Genomic DNA, 25,109 nt, shown 5'->3' with positions numbered 1-25,109 from the left:
ACTAGCCCAAAGTTCTCTGTAGAGATCAAACTAATGTCTGCCCAAATGATGAATCACTCGCCCCCAGCTTCATCTGTTCCTTAAAATGTGTGCAGTGCAAATGGGGCACTTCATGCCCCATAAAACATCTCCATGGCCTGTCATAGTTCTTGGTTCCTAGAAACAGGGAGGTGGAAGCTAGTTGGTGAGGCTTGCTGTCAGGGCATGGAATTCATCTTGAACTCCCGAGAGCCGGCAGAGGGCATACGACTCCTCAGCAAAATACAACGCCAGCCATAGCGGATCTAGCAATGCTTCTTACAGGCGTGGGCTTTGCCTGTCACAGTAAAAGCGGGTCATGTCTGGTGAAGCATACGCACTTTTAATGCTTTACAACGTCCAGCTAAACAGTGAGCATTTCTTCAGCAATATTATAAAATGTTGCAGACCCAACCCAATAATGTTAGTATTAACTTCTGAGGTAGGTATCAAATATATAGGATTCACCATTTCTTTCACTTAGTGCTATGTAGCTAGGTGAAGAGGAATCTGAACTTTTATATATTGAAGTCAGAAAAACAGTATAGGAATGGTCATGTTTTACTCCATAAAACCACACAGTAATCACGATAGAATATTTTATACTTTATATAGTATAATACATAAGTTGCCCCTTCAACATATTTCAACTTATTACCAAGTAAATTATATCAGTAGCATAAGTTTAGAATGGACAAAGTACAAATGTTATCACTATCTTACACACTTGTACATTAAAATCTAGTGTGTATTTATAATATACACACACAATTAAAGGATCATATGGCATATATGGAAATTAATATATTTGATGTTTCACCCTGGAGGGTTTCCAAAGCTGTAACTCTATGAGAGCAGCAAGACTCATCTTTCTCCTGAGCAGAGGATGATGGTTTTGAACTGTGGGCTTTGTGTTTAGCATCTAATGCATAACATACTACACCACCATGACTCACACTGTAAAGAGCCACGATCTTGGAAGCCAACAGGGATCGTTCCATTTGGTCCTATACAGTCACTATGAGTCCACATACATTTTATGATAATGAGTCTGGTTTTACACTTCTCTCAGTAATTACAGGTAAGAATAACCAAATAAAAACCCCTATCTAATTATCAATCATTTTACTACCTATGAGTCTGGAGCCATCACAAGGAATTCCACTCCTGAGACCAACTACAGTGAATGGCCTGGGGGACAGAGCTAACCTCCATTGGCTTTCCTATTGTGAAAAGGCAGGGGTCAGCCATGCCTTCATGCTCCACCCCTATTTACCCTGTTGATTCCAAACATACCTCAGCAGCACTCTACGTTGATGCTGAGTTTGGAAATTCTTTACAATGGCCACGCAGAGCTCACAGACAAGACTCACAATTAGGTGGGTTTATTGTTTTGACATGGGCCTTTGAGTTGTTGCTAATGCAGTGACCCAACGTAGAACAGAAGGAAACACCACCGGTCAGTCTGGCACGATCTTCACCATTTTGGTATGCTTGAGCCCATTGTTGAAGTCACTGTGTCACTTCATCCTGTGCAGGCTTTTATTTTTTGCTAGCCTTCCACTTCACCAAGCATGAAGTTCTTTTCCAGGACTGCTCTCTCTTGATAACATGCCCAAACTACCTGGCAGGAAGTCTTCCCATCTCCCCTTCTAGGGAGCATTCTAGCTGTCCTTCTTCCAAAGCAGATACCTTTGTTCTCTTGGAAGTTCATAGTAGTTTGATATTCTTCACCAGCAACATAATTCAAATGTGTCACTTCTTTAATCTTCCTTATTCAAAATTGTAGGACATATCATTTAAACTATGGCACCATCTAATTTACTTAAACTATCCTTCAAACTCCATTGTCACTAAGAGTACTATAACTCTTCATAATCTCCATTTCAAGTATGCCAGTTTCCAATAACAAAATTTTCCATTTCCACTCACTGCCTCTAAAACCAACTGGACAAATCTTTATAAAGTCTCATTGGAATGCATATTCTTATGCTTACTGCATTACTCTGCCATTCATCTTGCTATATGTCTTAATTTTGTTCTCTCTCTTTTTTTAAATAGGGGGTGGGGGAGGAGAAGAAAGGCAATCATTTTATACTCACATCCTTTTTGCATTGTCTTTGAAAGTCTTCGTATTTGCCGGCAAAACCCAAGTGCAGTTACTCACCATTCCATGTATTTCTTGTTTGTATCTTAGCTGCTGAGTATAAATGGGGAAAATATTCAGATTTCATGACCACTAACCTCAGAGACTCATGTTATTTTGTTTCTCCCTATTCATCAACATGCATTTGGTCCATTTTCCTTCTATTCGAGGCTCTAACAAATTCGTATTGCCACTGACTTTGCTCCTGTTTCTTAATTCCTTGATTCTGACTTTATCTTTTTCTTTCTTTTTCCTTCAGAGGAAACTCAAAGCAATTAGGGGTCACAAGGAAGGAATTAGGCAACCACTGTGAAATACAGCACCGATGAAACACAACGTTCTTCTGGTTCCTTGAGGCTTCCTCAACCCCACTAGCAGGACCCCAGTCATGCTTTCCACGGTGGGCTAGACCAGAGCATATGGACAGGTACAGATAAAGGATAAGAGCTCACAACACAAGAAATCCAGGAACAGGAATGGGAGTAGTGATACCAGGACAGTAGTGGGGAGGTCGAGAGAGGGGGAGGAGCAGGGAACCAATGGCAATGATCAACAAATAACCAGAGCCCCTTCCCCGCCCAGGGGGATGAACAACAGAAACCATGGGGAAGGGAGGTAGAGGTTGGGGTAAGATATGAAAATAATAATAATTTATAATTTATCAAGGGGCCATGAGATAAGTGGGAAGGGAGAGGATAAAGAGGAGCTGAAACTAAGGGCTCAATATAAAGTAAATGTTTAGAAAATAATGATGGAAAATATGTAAAAATATGATTGATAAAATTGATGTGTGGATTGCTATAACAGCTGTAAGAGCTCCCAATAAAATGATCTTTTCATAAGTTAATTAAAAGAACACAATGGACTCAAATATACAGATTAATGCAACCGTCTCAGAATGTATTCAGTTCCTCCCATGTGACCTGTACCATACAGCAGTCTCTCTTTGCATAAAGCTTGGATTATTTTGTGCTCCAAAGACATTCAGCTTTACTGGAAGATGGAGTTACCACAAATAGCCAATATAGACCTAATTATGATATACAGTTCGATTTTCCAAGCCCTTGGTGAATCATCTTCAATGTATATTTTACAGTACATTCCATAAATTTTTTGTTGTGCTGGTTTTGTTTTAGTTATTGCTATAATGTAAGTGTTGTTTGGTTAATAAGTGTAAAGCTAATTCCAAAAGTACTTTTAGAAGCCCATTTGCAGTTAACAGAGCCTTTTAGGTTAAAATAATTCATCTTCAGAGATTCATCTTTTCAGCTTTACACTTGCTGTACTTCTGACGAGTACTAAGCAAAGAGCTCATAAAATAACATTCCATACATGTTTCTTTTTATATAACTCTTAAGATTTGCATATTGCACTGGTGTTTTTAGTAAAATAAAATAATAAACTTTATTAATGGGCAAGAAAAGAAATTTATTTTTCATTACTATATACTTGAAATTCATATTAAAAATAAATGTTGTGACTAATTCTAAAGTCCAGGTATATAATTAATATTGAAAATAGTACACTATAAGAAGAGCATATAAATATAATTTTTATTGCGGTTGTTGTTGTTAGGGTCCATTGAGTTGGTGTCGACCCACTGCCACCTTACAGACTGGAATCCCACAGCCTGGAATGCTACTCAGACCTGCCCGGTCCTCACAATTGTTCCCATGCCTGAGCCCCGTATTACAGCTACAGTGTCAAGCTATCTCCTTGTAGGTCTTACTCTTTTTTGTTATCCCTCTACTTTACCAAGCATGATGTCCTTCTCCATGGACCCATCTTTCCTGAGAACATATTCAAATTATGTAAGACCGATCTTGACACCCTTGCCTCTAAGGAGCACAGTTGTCTGTCCTTCTTCTAAGGCAGATTTGTTTGCCCTATTAGCAGTCCATGGCACTTTCAAGAGACTCCTCCAGCCCCATAATCTTAATACATTGACTTTTATTCAGTCTTCTTTATTCAATATCCAATTTTCACATGCAGATAAGGCAATTGAAAGTACCTTTGGCTAGGATCAGGTTCACCTTAGTCCTTAAAGTAACATCCTTGCTTTTTCAAACCCTAACGAGGGTTTGTGTAGTAGATTTACTAAACATAACTTGTCTTTTGCCTTTTGTTTTACCTACATCATGAAATACATAGTTTTCACTGTTTTACACAGAAATACACAGTTTTGAATGAAGTAATCAAGCATAGTGTATTCCACAGGCTACATAAAATAGAACATATTTTAATTAAATATTTTATAGTGCATTAAATAATACCAAATTAAAGATTGTGATGTTATATAATTAGAGACCGTATTATGCAACTAATTGAATGCAGCTTTTAAAAACACTATTCAAAGCCAAATTAATATAAATCTGAATATATCACACATGAATTGAGGCATCCTATTTATTTATAAAATAACCAAATAGGTCATAGGTAATATAAGCTTCCAGGGCTTGCTGAAAAATTCAACTCACCATTTATTTAAGAGAAGATTTATCTGTGGATTTCCTAGTCGTGCCAAGCACAGCAAATATAAACTACAGGTTAACTAAAAACACACCACCATCCTAAACACACAGAGGGTTTACAATTCAGATGGAAATAAAGAGTTACTCTTTTTCATTATGAAATGAAAATCAGAACACAGAGAATTTGATTGGTTTTCTAGTGGAAAATATTTGCCTTACAGAAAATAGGCAGAAATAGAAAACAAGGAAAGATTAGTCTAATATATATTAAGACTAATGATAACTGGTAGAGTCTTTGTTGATCCACTAAGAAGCAAAAAAATATTATGTGTGTGACCCTACTGTATAGTCATGTAGTGAACTACAGGATGGGCTGCTTTGGGTCAACAATGAAAACTATCAGCTGGTCCATGAGAGATAGATGCGGCTTTCTACTCCTGGAAAAATTTACAATGTGTTATGGGGAACACAGGGTTGGGGGATGGGCAACAGGGAGGGAAAGATGATTCAGGATGAAGGTGGGAGGCAGGAGGGAGATCTAGAACTGATCGTGATTGCACAACTCATTTTAAAGGTGGTTCAATCATGGGAGGAGGGAATGCTCTGAGACAGGTGTGATGGTGATTGTACGACTCCCTTGATATGATGGAATGATTGGACTATTCAGTTGTTTGATATGTAATTATATGCCAATAGAAGAGTTGGGGACAAAATGATTTACAATTCAGAAACGTTTAGAGTGAGTTCTACTCAGTCCTTTGGGATAACTTTTATCACTTCATGCTGAATCACCTCATCACCTCCATGGTGTAAGAATTGTGGGGGTTCTTTCCTGATTAGTCCAAGCTCCAATTCAGTTCCTATCCATTTGATGACTTTAAAAAGAAGAGGTAAGTATGATTATCATAAAATAATATTTTAACTGAAAAAATTGAACATATATATATTTGATTTGTTATAAATTAAAATACACATAAAATGTTTTGATGGAGTTGTGGTGGGATATTGAGTTTTGTGTTGAACTGCTAACAAGTTCAATAGTTTGACTCCACTACCCACTTTGTGGAAGAAAGATGAGGATGTACAGACTCAGCTACCCACAAGGTCAGTTGTACTCTATCTTACAGGGTTATTTGGAGTCAGAGTTGACTCAGTAGCATTGAATTTGAAGTTTATATAAATTTTAAGGACTTTTGTTGAAGTTTTGTATGATGCAGATGCATATAGGATGCATGAAACGGAGTTCTACGAAAACTCTAATAGCTTGAGCTACCTTTGAAAGCGTGCAGGTGATGTAGTAGAAATGTGGGAGAAACCTAGCATTTTCAAGGAAGTTTTCCCCTAATTAATACTCTGGGCCATAAATGGAGATAGGTTGGAGTAAAATCATTCTTGTTTCATTCAAACTTACTTGCCAGTAATAATTACCTAACTGCATGCTTATGCATGTTCATCTATGTATCAGTGTGCTTGAAATCTTTGTGTTCTTCTGCATCATTAAGGGAAGAGTTTGGCATTGTTCTATAGATTGCAAAAGGCCTCTCTCTATCGTCAGAACACCAACAAGCCTTTAGAGCCATTCCACCAACTTTTCTGATACAGTCACAAGAGATTACAGAGAAATGGAAGAACAAAAAACAATAGGCTGAACAATGACAAAACTGTAACAACAAAATAGAACAGAAGGAGTGACATTTGTAAAAGACATTTTATACCACTTATCCTGTAAATTCTCATGGAAGCAACAGTCAAACAATCAAATTGCATATTGCACTAGGAACATCTGCTGCACGACCTTTTTAAAGAGATGAAGGATGTCACTGTGAGGCCTAAGATGTGCCTGACCCAAGTCATGGAATTTTCAATGACCTCAAATGCATTTGGAAATTGGATGACAGACAGAAAAACTGCAGAAGAATTGATACATTTGTATTGTAAAGCTGGTGAAAAATATTGAAAGTACTAAATAAGAATGAATTCTACAACATTGAGGGGGTATTTTTTGTTTTTAATTGGTATTCTGGTGTACTGCCAGAGCAATAATCAAGTCTGTCTTGGAAAAAGTATATCCAGAATGTTCCATAGAACATAAGATGGCAAGATTATGTCCCATGGATTTTGGAAATATTTTCAAGGGAGACTAAATATCTGGTTATATTTCTACAACCCTCATTTACCTATTCTTTGGCAGAATACATTCAATATCCTTTGCCTGCATGCTATTTAGAAGGAATTGATTCATTTTCCATTTTAATTCTCCAACTTTTGCATTCATGCGATGCTGAGTTAGTTAGTTTATTGTGCCACCCTGGCCAAAAAGCACTTGTGGAATTATTGAAGGGTGGAGGGATAAATGGCACAGTAAGCCTCACCTTTCTAGTTCTCTGGTCCCTTGCTATGTGATGGTTGGACCAAGGTGCAGCTGCCTTAGTCAGTTCCCTGCTTCAGCTTGCAAGGCTGACTTATTGGAAGACATCCCCAAGGAGAAGCCCCATGGTCCTACCAGATGCAGCCCTGGATGCTGGAGCAGCCGTGTGGAGAACCTTGCCAGCGCCGAGATGCTTACACATTCACTGACTCAGCTTTCCTCCTGCAGTCGGCATCATTGCCTCTGCTTTGTGAGATGGAGGAGGACTTTGTGGACTGGTGTTGGACATAAGGGTTGATGGGTTAATATTAGGTTTGTGGGCTTGGGCAGTACTGGGTTGGCATGTTCTCTTGATTCGCACTTACCCTTTATGTAAAACTCTCTTGTAAATGAGTTTCTGCAGATATGTTTCTCTGCAGTATCAGACTAGCACAGATGCTATGAGTCTGTGTTACCAAAGTGACATCTTGATGTTTCAGCAATTAAAAGAGCCCCCCCCCAAGCACACATTGAAGATTTGCCCATACAGTATAGTAATTTGATTTCTTGACTACTGCTTCCATAGACATTGATTTATCTGTTCCACATATAATGCAATCCTTTATGACTTCAATTTATTCAACATAATGTTTATTGGTATGGTTTTATAAATCTTCTTCTTCCTGTTTATCCTGAAGATTGTATTACTTGAATTTCCTAAGTCACTGCTTGCAGCAATCTTAACTGTCAACACGTGTATGTTATGTGTCTTTCATGGATTGTAACTGAGTTTTGCTCCAACCCTGGTACCACATTCTTCATAAAGTCAAGCTTCAAATATAACTTGTTCAACATAGAATGAATAAGTATGGATAATATATTCCACCCTGTTACATGCAATTATTTTTTCAATTTTAAGCCACATGTATCCCCTGCTCTATTGAATGGATGGTTTTGAATCAATTTACAGGTGGATAACAATTAAGCTTTCAGGCATCATCATTCTTTTAGAATGTTACTTATGGAATTTTTTAACCCACATAATTGGACACCTTCTCTTAATTGATTAAAAACAGGTAAATGTCTTTCTGAAATTCTTTGATTTCTGCCAAGATTTATTTTTTGGAAGCATTGATCTCTTTCATTTCTATCTGCTTTGAATTTAACTTGAACTTCTGACAGGGCTTTTTGTTCAGTGTTTAAAGCTATTTTTCAATTATCCACAGAAAAGTTTGTTATCATGTGATATAAAGTATATTTCTTGATAAATTATGTATTTCATATATTGCCTTTCTTTGGAATGAGCATACATATGGATCTCTTCCAGTTGGTGGTCTATGTAGTTGTCTTTGAAATGTCTTTTCATCTATAATTAAATGTTCGCCGTATCATTTTTGTTGGTTGCCACATATTAATTGGATCTCTTTCCCTGGAACCTCCCTCACATCAAATGCATTCAGGACAAGGGTGTCTTAATTATATGTTAAATGCTAAAATTTTTGAATTAATTTTTTCATATAGTTATTCTGTACTCCTTCCATCTACATTTGATTCTTTCTGTGTCAATCAAGTTTTTTGTTTGGAATCCTTTATTTTTATTTTTTAAATTTTATTATTAATTGGGAGTTTATACATATATCATATCATTCCATAGTTCAATAATGTAAAGCAGAATCGTACAATTGCTATGAAATCAGTTTCAGAACATTCTTTTTCATCCTGGACTCTTTGACATTGTATCCATTTTATCCCCCCCACACCAAATGAACCTCCTACCAAACCCTTATTCTGATTGCTGCCCCTATAGGTTCATCCATCCTGAGTTTTTCATATACCGAAACACAGAAAAACGTATAACACAACTTAAGAGGGTGGCCTCCAAAGACATAACACCTCTGAGATACATCCTAATATGAACAATTTTCTTTTTTTGGTAGCTGAACCCCCAGAGTTGACGAACCTACAGGGACAGCCAGTAGAATACGGTGGTTGGGAGTGGGGCTGCTGCAGTGGTGCCGAGGGGTGAAGGGTAGAGACGTCAAGGAGTCCAGGAATAAACAGTATGTTTGGAAATTGATTGTGGCAGCAATTGGACAATACCACTCTATGTGACTGAACAACTGTGAAATGATTTGATGTGTGTAGTAGCTCACTTTATTAATAAAACTTTGGACTTAAAATTTTCTCTTGAGTGCTTTCAGTTTGAAGAGTATTAACTTTTCCCTCTCTTTTAAAAAATAACTATAAATCTTTGTGTATATAATAATACAACTCTTCATTACTTTTTCTTTTCTACTCATTTTACTAGGGGCTCCTACAACTCTTATCACGATCCATACATACATCAACTTTGTAAAGCATATTTGTGCATTCAATGCCCTCATTATTCTCAAAACATTTGCTCTCCACTTAAGCCCCTGGCATCAGGTCCTCATTTCCCCCCTCTCTTCCCCGCTCCCTACTCCTTCATGAACCCTTGATAATTTATAATTTATTATTTTGTCATATCTTGCCCTGTCTGATGTCTCCCTTTCTCATGGCTCCCTCCTGTTCAGCTTTTATTTCGTTATCTTTTCACTGTAGCAATTTTGTGATTAGTAGAAAGTGTTAGGGGTTTTTCCTACATCCATTTTGGTATTTTCTTTCTTTTAAATTCATTCTCTGTATCTTTTTTTTCCCCAAATGTTACAAAATTATCAAAATAGGATATTGAACGGCATCACTGTAATCCTATTTAACTTCAAGAATTTACCTTAAAAATGATGGACATATCTTTAAAAACGCAAAGAAGAAGAAGAAGAAGAAGAAGAAGAAGAAGAAGAAAGGAAGGAAGGAAGGAAGGAGGAAGGAAGGAAGGAAGGAAGGAAGGCAGGAAGGAAGGAAAGAAGGAAACTCACTGTCATCGAGTCACTGCAGATTCATAGCCACTCTGTAGGACAGAGTAGAACTGTCCCTGTGCATTACAAGACAGCAACCCTTCCCTAAAGTAGAAAACCTGGAGATTGTTACGGTTTCAAAGTGTTGACTTTGTGGAGGGAAATACTATAGATTGATTTAATGCACCTTCCAGCTATGAGGAAGTATAGTCTAGTTTTAAAATTTTATTTTTCACTATTTATTTTGATAATCTATCTTATAAATAATAGATTACTTTATATATATATATATATATATATATATATATATATATATATATATATATATATATATATATTTAACAAATGTGTATCCTGTTCAATTCCATTTTTCCACAAATCTTTTTTTTAACAAATCCATCTTTTGATTTTATTTTTATTAAACATTTTATAGGGGCCCATACAGCACTTATCACAATCCATACATACATCAATTGTGTTTGTACATTCATTGCCCTCATCATTTTCAAAGCATTTGCTCCCCACTTAAGCCCTTGGCATCAGGTCCCTTTTTTCCACCTTCCTCCCTGTTCCCTCCTCCCTCACGAACCCTTGATAATTTATAAATTATCATTTTGTCTTATCTTTCCCTGTCTGACGTCTCCCTTCACCCACTTTTCTGTTGTTCATCTCCCAGGGAGGAGGTCACATGTAGATCCTTGTAATCGGTTCCCTCTTTCCAACCCACTCACCCTCTACCCTCCCAGCATCGCCCCTCACACCCCTGGTCCTGAAGGGATCATCCACCCTGGATTCCTGTGGCTCTGGCTCCTATCTGCACCAGTGTCCATCCTCTGGTCTAGCCAGACTTGCAAGGTAGAATTCAAATCATGATAGTGGGGGGTGGGGGGTGGCGCATTTAGGAACTAGAGGAAAGCTGTATTCTTCATCAGTGCTACATCGCACTCTGACTGACTCATCTCCTCCCTAGACCCCTCTGCAAGGGGATCTCCAGTGGTCGACAAATGGGCTTTGGATCTCCACTCTGCACTTCCCCCTTCATTCACAATTGTACGATAATTTTTTTCTGATAATGCCTTATACCTGAGGCCTTCAACACCTTGTGATCACACAGGCTGGTGTGCTTTTTCCATGTGGGATTTGTTGCTTCTGAGCTAGATGGCCACTCGTTTATCTTCAAGCCTTTAAGACTCCAGATGCTATATCTTTTGATAGCTGGGCACCATCGGCTTCCTTCACCATATTTGCTTATGCATGTTTATGTTATACACAAATACAAGAAACCTTTGAGATTACCTAAATTACATTTGATTATCCAAGAATAGGATCTCATTAATTTTGCTAATGTATGAATATAAAATACTACATAAGTATTTCAAAACCTAAATAAGCTTAAAATTGTTAGAAATGCATTGGCTTTATTTTAAGGAAATTTTGTGAGCAATACATACAACATAAAAGAAATATCAAATTTTAATATGTACAATATATTCATTTACTTTAGCTAAATAAATTTAAAGAAAAGATGAAGTCAAAGAGCTGAATAGACCATTTCAAAGTTCAAGAACACATAGCCAAATATAATGAAATATGCAAAGACCCAGAATCAGCAACCCAAGGGGAAGAATTTGGTCAACAGAAAGAACTGAAACAGAAAGAACTGAAGAAAAAAATCTTTGTGTGGTAGATGTTTTCGCCCTCTCTCCTTAGTTGTGTGTTGTGTATGTGTGCAGGAATCCATTCTTGATATCTTTACATTGTTGGGCCAAAGATGTCTTGGGTATGTTTTTCAGGGCACTAGCTTCTGGCTAGTGTTACACTATGTGATGGTCTTGTTTGTGCTGTGTGGATGTTGGTCTTCTGTCCCAAGCAAGTTAGAAAGTGATTTTTGTAGTGCTGTTTTTTTTAACGTACTCTCTAATTTTTTCCTTCTCTAAATCTGGGAAAACTCATACCTCCTGTCTGTTTTGATAGATGATTTGGCAGGATAGAGAATTCTTGAGTTATTGTTACGTTCTTGTAGTGACTGATGATGTGGTAGTGTGCGTGATATTTTGGTGTCTCTATAAGTGATACCTTATGTGCAATGTGTATACACGGGGAACAGGGCTGGCCTGGTCTGCATGTGGCTCACATAGTGCTGCAGTGCTGGTTTGGGTGGCTGAGACCACAGCAACACATGTTAGGAGGTGTGTATGTGTGGGTGCAGGGGCAGAGGGGAAGCAGCCAAGGGTCTCTGGCTGCTTGGGCAGCTCATGTTGCGCTCCCAGGGATCCTAGCCTCAGAATGTTCAGGCTGCCCAGGCAGCACCAGCAGAGTGGTGGGGCCAGCTGTGGTCATGCGCCCTAGTCTGCTCCAGTGGCCTAGGTCATGGTCTGGTGTGGCCAGATCCATGGATCTCTTGATTTCTGCACCCAAAGCAGGCGTGCAGTAAGGATAGCCCACTCATGGATATCTCGGGCAAGCAGGTGGGACCCAGCAAGTGGACATTGCCAGTAAACGGGATGGAGAAGGTCCTGCTGTTGAGGACTTCTTCACAGCTCAAGCCTATCTGTTTCTTGCGTGAGGACACCAAGTGGAATTAGGTTTTTGTAGTTGATACTCAAGGGAAGAGAGCTTCTGACCATGCTCTGAGGGTGGAAATTGAGTGGGTGGGTGTGTGTGAACTAGCTGTGTGCCTGTCGTGGGGAGGCAGAGGCACCACTGTGGACTCTGTTGCATGCTCCCAGGGCGGAAATCAGAAGTAGGCTGCCCAAAACTCACTGAGTGCTGGGCTGGGGGAGGTATAGGCCCTGCTGCTAACTGTACTGCATGATCTGAGGAAAGAAATCACAGAGGGGGATCTGTAAGCTCACTGAGTGCAGATCAGGAGGAAATTCCTCTGCCAACTCCACTTTGTTCTCTCCGTGGGTATAAATCAGCAAGGGACCCTGAAAATAATCTCAGTGTGCTAAAAGCCCAGGCCCCTCCTCTAGGTTTCCAGTACTGGCTGCCTCACCTGTTGATAACTGTACCTTACTCAAGGAGCTCTAAGGACGGGATCCTACATTGCCATCATCTTCCTGAAAGTCCTGGATGTGACTTTGAAGCAATATTTCTTTACAATAAATTCTTCAAGATTACTAATATTTTTCTTTCCTTTAAACCTTCCCCCCTCATTCCCCCCCCCCGCCCCCATTCTGGCAAATTCAGTATTTTCCTGCTAAATGCACTTCAGATTTAGGCAGTGGTGGAAAAATTTGAGAAAGATTTTCTGAATAAGTTTTTCAGAATGATGGAAAGGGACTGTATTGGTTTTAATAATTACCATCAAAATCGTTTAAAGTTAAATGGCATTTACTCTCGTTTAGTCCTTACCCATTGAGTGCATGATGTTTTCTGAAATGTTTGTATTTTTTTACTTTGGCTGGTAAAACTTACTTGAGACTTTACCTTGTTCCCTACAGAAATAAAAGTGTATTTGCTATATAGCGAGAGCTGTTTTGGAGCCCTGGCTGCGTAGGGATTACAGCACTTGACCACGAGTTGAACAATGTGAACCCACTAGCAAGCCCATGGAAGAAACGGTAGAACAGGCAGCCTCCCTGCAGCAATCACAACTTCAGAAACCCCAGAGTGCAATTTTCCTATGTCATGGCGCCAAAATTGACAGGGAAGCAATTGCTTCAGTTTATGTTTTATGTACATATTGACTTCAAAATTTTAAAAATGCTATAATGACCCGAAATAAACCCATTGCAATGGAATGTGAAAGATGGTAAATATTAGTGTTAAGATTTGAGAAAAGCAGAGCAGACATTTATTTGCTAGAGGTAAGGCATTCTTCTTTTCACTACAAAGGTTCAACATAAATGTTAGATCCAGTCTGGAACATAATACTAGTTCCTTCATCTAATAGTATTTGCATATTTTGTAACGAAAATATTGTTTTCCTACTTTTGTCACCTGAATTAGAAAGCAAACTAAACCAAACAGAAGTATGACAAACACTATTATATATATATATATATATATATATATATATGAAAGTAATTATATAATCATATTCACTACACAAAATTATGGTGTAATGATTAGATACTTTCATATAGTGTGGTCAATATTTCTATCCCCAGTGTTCACAGAGGAGTATCTACAGAATTACTAACTCTTAGAGACATTAAAATGATTAATTAGAAAGACATTTGATATATAGCTGTATTCTTATAGGCTATTTGTTATTCTTTAAAATAATGTACATTCTCATAGTTCATGTGCCACTCTTTAAAATAATGAAATTTCACCCAATCTTTAAAAAATTATGAAAAGATTATTATATGGCTTTTTTTCTTCAGTGATTATTAAATGTGCAATATTGGATATTTTAAAAATACCTATTGGTTATATTCATGAAATATGAACGTTTTTCTATATAAAATATAAGCAGAATTTTATGTGTTTCATAATGATAAAAATTAAAAAACAGAAGACACCAATCAAATCATAGACTTATGCAAGTATTCAAGGTAATGTATTATCACAAGATGATTTTAGTGTGGCCTCAAACCCAACAGTATCCAAGAGATAGACAAGTGACCAATGAAAAAACTACTACAAAAATAAGAATCCATTAGAAATTATATAGTTTCTTATGAGTTAGAATAGATTTTGATCAACCATGGTGATACAATGATTATGCACTTGACTCATAACTAAAATCTTAGCAGTTTGAACCCATTAACAGCTTCACATGAGGAAGATGTGACAATCAGCTTCTGAATAGATTTATAGCTTTGGGCACCTCTGGGAGTCAGTTAAGCTGGCAACCACTCTATGGCAGCAGTTAGGTTACACTTTTAATATAGTGAAATGAAAATAAGCTACTGCTATGATTAACTGAAGCTCTCATTACTGACAGAAAAATAACAGACACATGACATCAAAATGGAGCATAATTGGAAATACAAAGCAGGATACATAGCAGAAATACAGTACATATGAGTGAAAGAAGGCGATGTAAGTAATTACATGCAGAGATAGTAATATACTACAAATGATGTCTTTTAAGTATTACTTATATAACAGAAATTTGAGTGATAATTCACATTTGTCTGCTTCTGAGTTTGGCAGTTGAAAGTATGGAGAGAGCACAGACAGAAAATAAAAATGGTTATTTAGCAAAAATTGTGCTTGGGTGATTGGGATATTAGTTATTCTACTGAAAGGAAGAAAGATAAAGAACAGCATTACATTTAGAGCTGAAAATGGGGGAAACTTTATAAATCACCTTTAGCACATATCTCATTTAAAAATTGTGTATTCAATATCACAATGACCATCATTCTGTGCTGCAATTAAATAATTATAAGTATATGCCTGATGCTCATAAATATTCAGTAATATTATCATTAAAATTTATGGCCATTGGTATAGTGTGGTAAAGCTTATATACTAAGAATAGGTTATGAATTAGAAGACTCTTAAATGTCACCTATAAAGTCTTAATCACATATAAAAACAAACATTAGGAAAACATCTACATATTAAATATAACATAATATTGAAAAATCAAGAGTCTATAGTATAACCAAAGCCAAGCAGATGATGTCTTAAGATTGATCAGGAGACCTGTCCAATCTTAAATTATTTATATTTGGGGGAAAGGCAGGATGACAGGGACTCTACAAATATCAGGAAGTGAAGAACAATGTTGGATGGAGATAATTTTCCTTATTTTTTCCCTTAGTTTAAAATGGGTTTCAGGAGAGGTGGGGACCACACCGGTGATTAAATATGAGTATATCCAAGGAAAATTAGTAAGGAAAATGAAAGGAAATAAAACAACAAAACACAACAGAATGGCTGAAGCAGGGAAATATGTGATCAAGAGCTAAACTTGCATTAATTGACTAATGTGTCATTAAAAATAATAGAATTCAGATTTATTAGAGCAGCAACAAAGATCTCTCAATTTGTGCTTCATTTCAAATTGTACTATATTTTAAATTTTAATAAGTATATTTAATGGCATTGTATCTATGTATTTTCCTCAAAAATTTTGAATAAGCAAATGCAAAACACTCACCTACAAGGTCCTCTATGAAAATACAAGGTAGCAGAAATGTAATGTATCTATTTAAAAACTTCATAGATACAGACTTTATGGTTATTTCCTCGAGGTAGCGCTTCAAGGATAGAAGTGGAGAGAGCAGCAAAAATGTTCAATGATATTACCATGCAGAGAAGCAGTGTGCCTGGGCTAGGTAATAGGATGAATTTGCATAGAACACTTATTTTCCTTTTGCATTATTACTTACACAATTTACTGATAGTTAGCATATCACATAATATCCTATTAAAATAATTCTCTATTGAGATATTTAACTTAAAGTACATCGATAGATGCACTCTGGCTAACTCCAAAACAAATTCCCCATGAATATACTCAAAGTTATGAAATAAAGGACTCTCTTAATTGGTCTTAGGCACTCATATAATCTGAATGATATGTAAGTAGCAATAAACTCTGCAATAGCCCTTAGGACCCATACATGACAAGCAGTCTCTGGTAAGCAATAAAAATTCAAGGATAACAATATGAATCAACTTTTTAAGTATACCGCTCACAGTAAGAGAGCAATAGCATAGAACATATTTTTATTTGTACATGCAAAAATAGTTCCTGATAATAAAAATGTCACCATATGATATTGCAGGGAATTCTTCAACTTGTTTTTCCTTGAGGAATTCATAACAATCCAAGTAGCAGTTGTTCTTTGAAGATTTCAAAATGTAAATTGATTTGTTCATTCTCTTGGTTTAGAGACGCATGAGATGTGTCTGCTGCCCATAAGATTCTTTAGTTTTCCTTGACTGAAGGCAAAATACTTACTACTTGTGAGTAAATGCACCAGGGTCATACTGTAAACAGGGAAGCTTACTAGGATCAATTGAGTTCTTTTTAGTATCATCTGGAATTCCTAACTTTCAGGATTAAATACTTTAAATATATGTTATTTAAAAAAGTCAAGATCACCATTACATTGTAATTCTTATATTTCATCATTTAAAAAGATCAAAATAACTTTATTGTGGTTTGAGCAATGGTTTACAAAGCACGTGGATTTTCATTCAACAGTTCATGCACATCTTGCTTCATGAAATATTTTGCAATATCCACAATTTTAAAAACTCTTCTTTATTTCTTTTTTATCTTTGTAGTTCTTATTCAAACTTCTTCTACAACTACTTCTACCTTCTGCTTTTTATCCCAGGACAGAAGCTGCCATTTTGGTTTCATATGAATTATGTGACAAAGAAAATGAAGTAACATCATTAACCCTTTGTTTTAGTATGCTTACACGAAAGTTATGTCCACAGTGAGGTAATATTCCATATAAAGTATTGAAGATACAGGCAAAAGATGGTGTTTGGAGGCTAGAAGTCAACAAAGACTATTTTAAAAACAAACAAACTGAAAACATCTCAGTCCAAAGACTTTGAATTTCCATTTAACCACTATGTATTGTGTTCAGGCTACACTTGGCACCAGGCATGCTGGCTACAAATAGTAAGATCAAAAGGCCTGGTAGGGCATGATCAAGGGTAATGTAACCAAGAGGAATTGCTTAAAGCCTGGTGGGGACTGAGCATGATAGTGTGACAGGAGGAAAATCAAGGGAAATAGAGGAAAGAGCTGGGAGGCAAAGGGCATTTATAGAGGTCTAGATAAAGAACCTGTACATATGCAAATATATTTATGTATGAGGATGGGGAATTAGATCAAGGTACATACATTTATAGGTTTAGTATCAAGGTAGCAGAAGGACATTGGGTCTCCACTCAAGTATTCCCTCAATGCAAGAATACTTTCTTCTATTAAATTGGCATTCTATGATGCTCACCTTCCCAACACAACCGCTGAAGACAAAGTGGGTGAATAAGCAAATGTAGTGAAGAAAGCTGATGGTGCCTGGCTATCAAAAGATATAGCATCTGAGGTCTTAAAAGTTTGGAGGTAAACAAGTGGCCATCTAGCTCAGAAGCAACCAAGCCCACATGGAAGAAGCACACCAGGCTGTGTGATCACGAGGTGCTGAAGGGATCAGTTATCAGGCATCAAAGAATAAAAAATCATATCATTGTGTGCTCACCTCTATGATATAATTGCTGAAGACAAGTGGGTGAATAAGCAAATTTGGTGAAGAAAGCGGATGGTGCCCGCTTATCAAAAGACATAGCGTCTGGGGCCTTAAAGGCTTGAAGGTAAACAAGCAGCCATCTCTCTGAGATGCAACAAAGCCCACATAAAGGAAGCACACCAGCCTGTGTGATCATGAGGTGTCAAAGGGATCAGGTATCAGGCATCATCAGAACAAAAAAAATTACCATAGTGAATGAGGGGTGGAGTGTGTAGTGGAGACCCAAAGCCCATTTGTAGACTACTAGAGATCCCCTTGCAGAGGAGTCTCAGGGAGGAGATGAGCCAGTCAGGGTGTGGATGTAGCAACCATGAAAAATACAACTTTCCTCTAGTTCCTAAATGCGTCCTCCTTCCCCCCTCCCTCCCTCTATCATTATCTGAATTCTACCTTGCAAGTCTGGCTAGACCACTGGAAGTACACTGGTGCAGATATAAACTGGAAACACAGGGAATCCAGGGCAGGTGATCCCTTCAGGACCAGTGGTGTGAGTGGCAATACTGGGAGCATAGAGGGAGGGTGGGTTGGAAAGGGGGAACCGATTACAAGGATCTACATGTGACCTCCTCCCTGGGGGACGGACAACAGAAAAGTGGGTGAAGGGAGATGTCAGACAGGGCAATATATGACAAAATAATAATTTATAAATTGTTAAGGATTCATGAGGGAGGGGGTAGTGGGGAGGGAAAAATGAGAACCTGATGTCAGGGGCTTCAGTGGAGAGCAAATGTTTTGAGAATGATTAGGGCAATGAATGTACAAATGTGCTTTATACAATTGATATATATATGGATTGTGATGAGTTGTATTACCCATAATAAAACTATGTTTTAAAAAAAGACAGGTTTTTCCTCTGTGGAAAAGAGTTTTGGATGGAACATTGCAATATAGTGTGATAAATAGTGTGCTGCTGGCAGAAATGCAGCACTTGAAAGGGGGAGTTCAGTATGGACCGTTATCTGAAAGACTTCCATGGAGGAAGCCTATTTGTGACATAATTGTGTCAGGAATTTCTCAGGTGATATATGTAAAATACTCAAACAAGCAAAACATAAGTCCCAATGTCAAAACCATTGCTGTTTTGTTTTCCTGAACTTTAAATGATATGCATGGTAGGTTAAATATGGGTATCTTCAACACTATCCAATAAGATGATGGAAAACCATTTACATATTTGGCATAACTCAAGGCGATCATCTTATATTTTGAAGTTTGTGAATGATCTAAGTGGAGCCCTGGTGTTATGCATCTGGCTGCAATGCTCATGGTCGGTCCTATGGAATCACAATCAGCTCTACAGGGGAAAGACCAGGATTTATATTCCTGGAAACAGGTACAGTCTTGGAACCCCTCAGGGAAACCGTTATGAGTCAGTATTGGTGCAAGGACAATGAGTTTGTTTCTTGTTTTAGTTTTGGATGACCTAAGGATCCCTGTACCGCTAACCACAAGGTTAGCGGTTTGAAAACACTAACCTCTCCAAGGGAGACAAATGGTTACAGCTACTGAGACAATCCACTTCATCAGAGTCTTCCTCTTTTTCATTGCCCCTCGACTATACCAAAACTGATGTCCTTGTCCAGGGACTGGTCTCTCCTGATACGATATCCAGAGTTTGTAAGATGAAGTTTTACCACCCTTGCCTCTAGGAACATTCTGTCTGTACTTCTTCCCGAGACAGATTTCTCTTTTGGTACCCAGTGATACTTCAACATTTCCAAAGTATATGAGATGTCGTGCCGTCCTTGCCTCTAAGGAGCACTCTGACTGTCCTTAAAAGACAGATTTATTTGTCCTTTTGATAGTCCATGGTGCTTCAAATGTTTTGTATCTGCACCACAACTCTAAAGTCTCAGTTCTACTTTGGTCTTTCTTATTCAATGTCCAACTTTCACATGCATATGAGACAATGAAAAATACCATTGTTGGGTGAAATGCATCTCAGCCCTCAAGGTAACTTCCTTGGTTTTCGGCATTCTAAAGAACCATTGTGTTGCAGATTTTCCCAATGCAATACTCCCTTACATCTCTTGACTATTGCTTCCATAAGCATTGATTAGGGATCCAAGCAAGGAAAATATCCTTTATAATTTCAATATTTTCTATATTTATTATGAAGTGATCTACTTGTCCAGTTGTGTGGATTTGGGGTTGTAACCCATAGTGAAGGCTGCAATCTTGGATCTTCATCAACAAGTGCTTCAAGTCCTCACTTTCAACAAGCAAGGTTGTGTCATGTGCATATCACAGGTTGTTAAACCTTCCTCCAGTCCTGATGTTGCATTCTTCTTCATATGCTACAGTTTCTCTGAATATATTTTCAGCACTCAGATTGAGTATATGAGAGACTACAAACTTGACACACACCTTTCTTGATTTTAAACCATGCCGTGTTCCCTGTTCTCTTCTCAAAACTGCCTCTTGAGTCATGTAAAACTTCCACGTGAGAATCATGAAGTGTGTGGAATTCCAATTCTTCTCAAGGCTATCCATTGTTTGTAGATGCACAGTTTAATGACTTCCCATAATCAATAAAGCACAAGTAAACATCTTTTTGGTATTCTCTTCTTTCAGCAACGATCCATCTGACATGAGAAATGGTATCTTTGTTCCAAGTCCTCTTCTTAAACCAGCCTGAACCTCTGGCTGCCCTCTCTCAATGTACTATTACAACAGTTGTTGTATGAACATCAGCGGCATTTTATTTGTATGTATTATTAATGCTGTTGTTCTATAATTTAAGCATTTCCTTGAGTCAACTTTCTTTGGAATATGCACAAATATGGATCTCTTCCAGTCAATTGCCTAAGGAACCATCTTCCAAATTCCCTAACATAGATCAGTGTTTCCGGTGCTTCATCAGCTTGTTGAAACATTTCAATTAGTATTTTATCAATTCCCTGACCCTTGCTTTTGGCTGCTTTGACCCTTGCTCAAGCTAAGTTGTTTGAACTTTTTCTTTCAGTACCATTTATTTTTGCTCATATGCTATTGCCTGGAATGGTGGAATGTTGACTTACTCTTTTTTCAACAATGACTATGTAGTCTTTCCATCTTCTTTGGATGCTTTCAGCAACTCAGTATTTTTCCCATAGAATATTTCAATATGCAACTTGAGGCTTGATTTTATTTCATTGGTTCTTTCGGTTTAAGAGATATTAAGTGCATTCTTCCTTTTTGGTTTTCTAACCCTTAGACTATGCACATTTATTTTTAATATACTAATTGGTCTCCTCAAGCTGCGCTTTGGAATTTTCAGTTCGGTTCTTTGACGTGGAACTTTTTGTTCGTGTTTGCCTTAGCTACTCTATGATTAAGCACAAGTTTTAAAGTCTCTTCAGGCATCCAACATACATTTGAGGAGACTGAACATACATTGCCTTGAGGCAGGCACCCCTTAGATCTCAAATTATTATCCCTCTTTTTCAACAATTTCAAAAGCAAATTTTAGATTTTCTTCTGACATCTAGTTTGATCTCTGATTCTTCTTTCTCTCTCTTAATAATTTTTGTTTCCCTCAATATCATGTTTGTGATATCATCCCACAATTGTCTGTTCTATGGTCATTAGAGTTCAATATGTCAAATCTATTCTTGAGTGGTCATTAAATTTGGATGTGATATAATCAAGGCTATATTTTAGCGATTGTGAACACCTGATGATTTTCTCCAGCTTCTACTTGAACTTGAAGATGAGGAAAATTGATGGTCTGTTTCACAGTGGATTCCTGACCTTGTTCTCATTAATTTCATTGGCCTACTTCATAGTCTATTTCCACAGATGAAAATGCATTTGCTTCCTCAGTATTACATCTAGCAAGATCCACATTTATATTTACAGTATATATTCTTAAAAAAAGTATGTGCAACCAGTTAGATGCCAGTGTTGCAACATTTTATCATGTGATCATGTTTATAGTTTCTATCACCAAGGACCTATTTTCCTGTTACTGATCCATCATTTTTTTTATAACTTTCTCATTTTAATTACTAGTATCATCAATACATCTTGGTTATAGTTTTGATTTATTTTAGGCTACAGCTGTTGATAATAAACTTTGATTAGTGCATCTTTGGCATTAGTGATTGGTGTGTAAATTTGAATGAGAGTGATATACATTATTCTTCCTTGTAGATATGTTATATAATCCTATTATTGAGAGAGTTGTGCTCTTAGAAAAAAGTTAAATATTCTTTTGATAAAAATGTGCATCATTTCTCTTTATATCATCATGCAGGCACATTGGACTATATGTTTTCCCAATTTCAAATGGCCATTGTGGTTTCATCTCAACTCTAATTTCTAGGATATTGATTTTTATGTTTTTTTCATTTTTTATAACTTGTAAACTTCTAATTTTCTTAAATTCATGCTATGACTATTCCAAATTATCAATCCTAATGGATACATGCAATTGTTTCTTCTCGTGGTGAGTTATACCATATCAAGAACTGAAGGGCCCCAAAGCCTTTATGCTATCCACATAATTTTTATCAACTCTACTTTAAGGAGGAAGCTTTACTGAAATATAGTTTGAATGTCTTCTAACTTGAACAGATCATCTTATGACATGATATCCATGACTATTTTACTGCTATTTAAAAGTTTTCACTGGTCAATTAATTTAGAATAAGTTAGTTAGATTATTTTCCCTAGTTTTTTTACTCTGGAATTTCTGCTGAAACATGTTTACCATGAGTGATCAAACATGTGTTTGAAATACTAGTGGCATAACTTTTTGCTTCACAGAAATTTTAAGCCATATCCTAATGATAAACCACGAGATTAAAAAAAAAACACGAGATAAAAATCAGAGAATGCCATTATACCAATTTAAATAACAGAATTTATATGGATTAGTTTATTTAACTCTTAAAATGAATCTTTAGGCAATAAGTTATTATTTTAAGTTTGAGACAATAAATGTCTAACAAATAAGTCATATTAATGCACATTAAGTGATGTTGGAGTGATTTAACTCCAAAATTTATCTCTTTTAGTCATTATTTTATGCTTTTCATTTACATGACAAGAAGAAATACGTTGTGTTATTTATATATTTTCATGAATGTATTAGATTCCTTGTTTTACATATGGAGAAAAAGACAGGATCACTGTTGTCTGAATTTTGCCAAATGGTTTGTTGAAAGGGCTTAATTAAAATTTAAATCTCTCTGAAATGAAACTGTTTGCTTTTAATTGTTCTATGTAATTTTCATATTGCTTGTGAATAGAAAATTTTTAAATGCAAGGGATGTAGTGTAAAATAATCTTTTGATAATACATTTTACAGTGTTACATCTTCAGTTATTAGGTATTAGTATTAATTAGTATAATGATCTAGGGAAGCCTAAACAATTAAGGAAAATCAAGGTTGGATAATTAGTGTGTGATATAAGAATGTTGTTGATTGCCTTCACAAAGATTAGATATTTATAGAAGGTGACAGGATCAATCTGGTACCTTAACTTAAATATAATCTCAATATGTAGTTCTAATACTCCAAACTCCAATTTATTCTTTTGTATTGAGACATTAGTAATCCTGTTATTTTAATATTATTTGTAGACTATGCTACAATAAAATAAACTTGGCTTTAAATTTCTTAAAATTACTGTTTTAGTCTTTTGGGTGATTCCTGACCAAACAAACCATAATAAGGTATTCATATGATCTCTTATGATAAAGTGAAGGTAATAGACAGGTGTCATAAATAAAGGCTATTTTCTCCTTTTTCTAAAGCACTTAAAACAGTTTTGATGTTATTAATCTTGGTTATGATTAGTTAACTGAAACTGATATATTATAATTAATTCAAATAAATAGTAAACATGAGGATTCACAACTAAGATCTTCTTTAAGATAGATCTTCTTTAAGATCTTAGTAGGCAGAAATTATTTCTGTAACCAATGTCATGCAAATCTAAGCTACCATTATTTAAAATTTCAGTGCTTTCTCTTCAATTTTCACATATGCATAGGACTATAACATTATAACACAATGACTTTAAAATGTTCATTAAATAGATCAGTTATCTCTCAATCCCATTTTCACAAACTTTTTGAAGCCCCCTCTTATATAGGGATGTATATTCCCATATTTAAATACATGAATAGAAGGTATGTGCAATTAGCTAGTGCAGAGCCAGCTACTTCCTCATGGAGACGCCCGAAGGAACGGAACACTCACAAATCCTATACCAGCTGCAGGAATGGTTTCATATTGGGTCACTGTGATACACGGTGGGCAGGATATTAAAAAGTAGATCAAGAAAGTTTTCTTCTTATTCTGTGTGTATTTATATATAAATACATATTTCTCCCCATCGATTACAATATAATTGTGTAAGTTGTCATAGTGTGTAAACTCTTTTAGTGCTTGTAGAAAATAAAATTCATGTTTAGAAACAATGACTTTTTCATTCTTTTTTTGATGTCATTTTTCTCAATATTGTTTCTTTTGTACTATCCATAACTAAGATTTCTTTTGTTTCTACTGTCACCTTGGGGTCAGAAATTTAATCATAAAAATGTATAGACCAATCTTCTGTGGTCCATTTTTCAGTTGAAATCCACCAGGTCCAGGTATCTAACATGATCTTATTATCATTTCACTTTAATAATAAACATTCCCATAAAATCAACATAGTTCAAATTAATAATCTATACATATACTAACATATTTATACTATTAATTTTTTACAATATTTGTGTTATCCTGGGTAGACTAGAGAAACAGATCCATGGACAAACATATGTGTATAAGAAAGAGTTTTATATACAAGAGGAATTAAACATTTTGAAAACATCTCAACACAGTCCAGTCCAAGGCCATAAGTCTGATATTAGCCCATATGTTCAATATCAATATATAAAGTCCACTTCAGACTCACAAAACACATGCAATGAAACCAAATGTAGGATGATCACAAGCCAGTGGGTAGAAAGTCTTTGGGTCCAGTAGTATTGTAAGCATCTCAGTGCTGGCAGGAGTCTCTCTGTGGCTTCTCCGGCTTCTGAGGTCTGGTTGCATCCATTTGGGTTGTCTTCTGCATTGTCTCCCAGAGAGTA

This window comes from Tenrec ecaudatus, chromosome 2 (assembly GCF_050624435.1).
Source record: "Tenrec ecaudatus isolate mTenEca1 chromosome 2, mTenEca1.hap1, whole genome shotgun sequence".
NCBI lineage: Eukaryota > Metazoa > Chordata > Mammalia > Afrosoricida > Tenrecidae > Tenrec > Tenrec ecaudatus.
Note: the sequence above shows the minus strand (reverse complement) of the source record.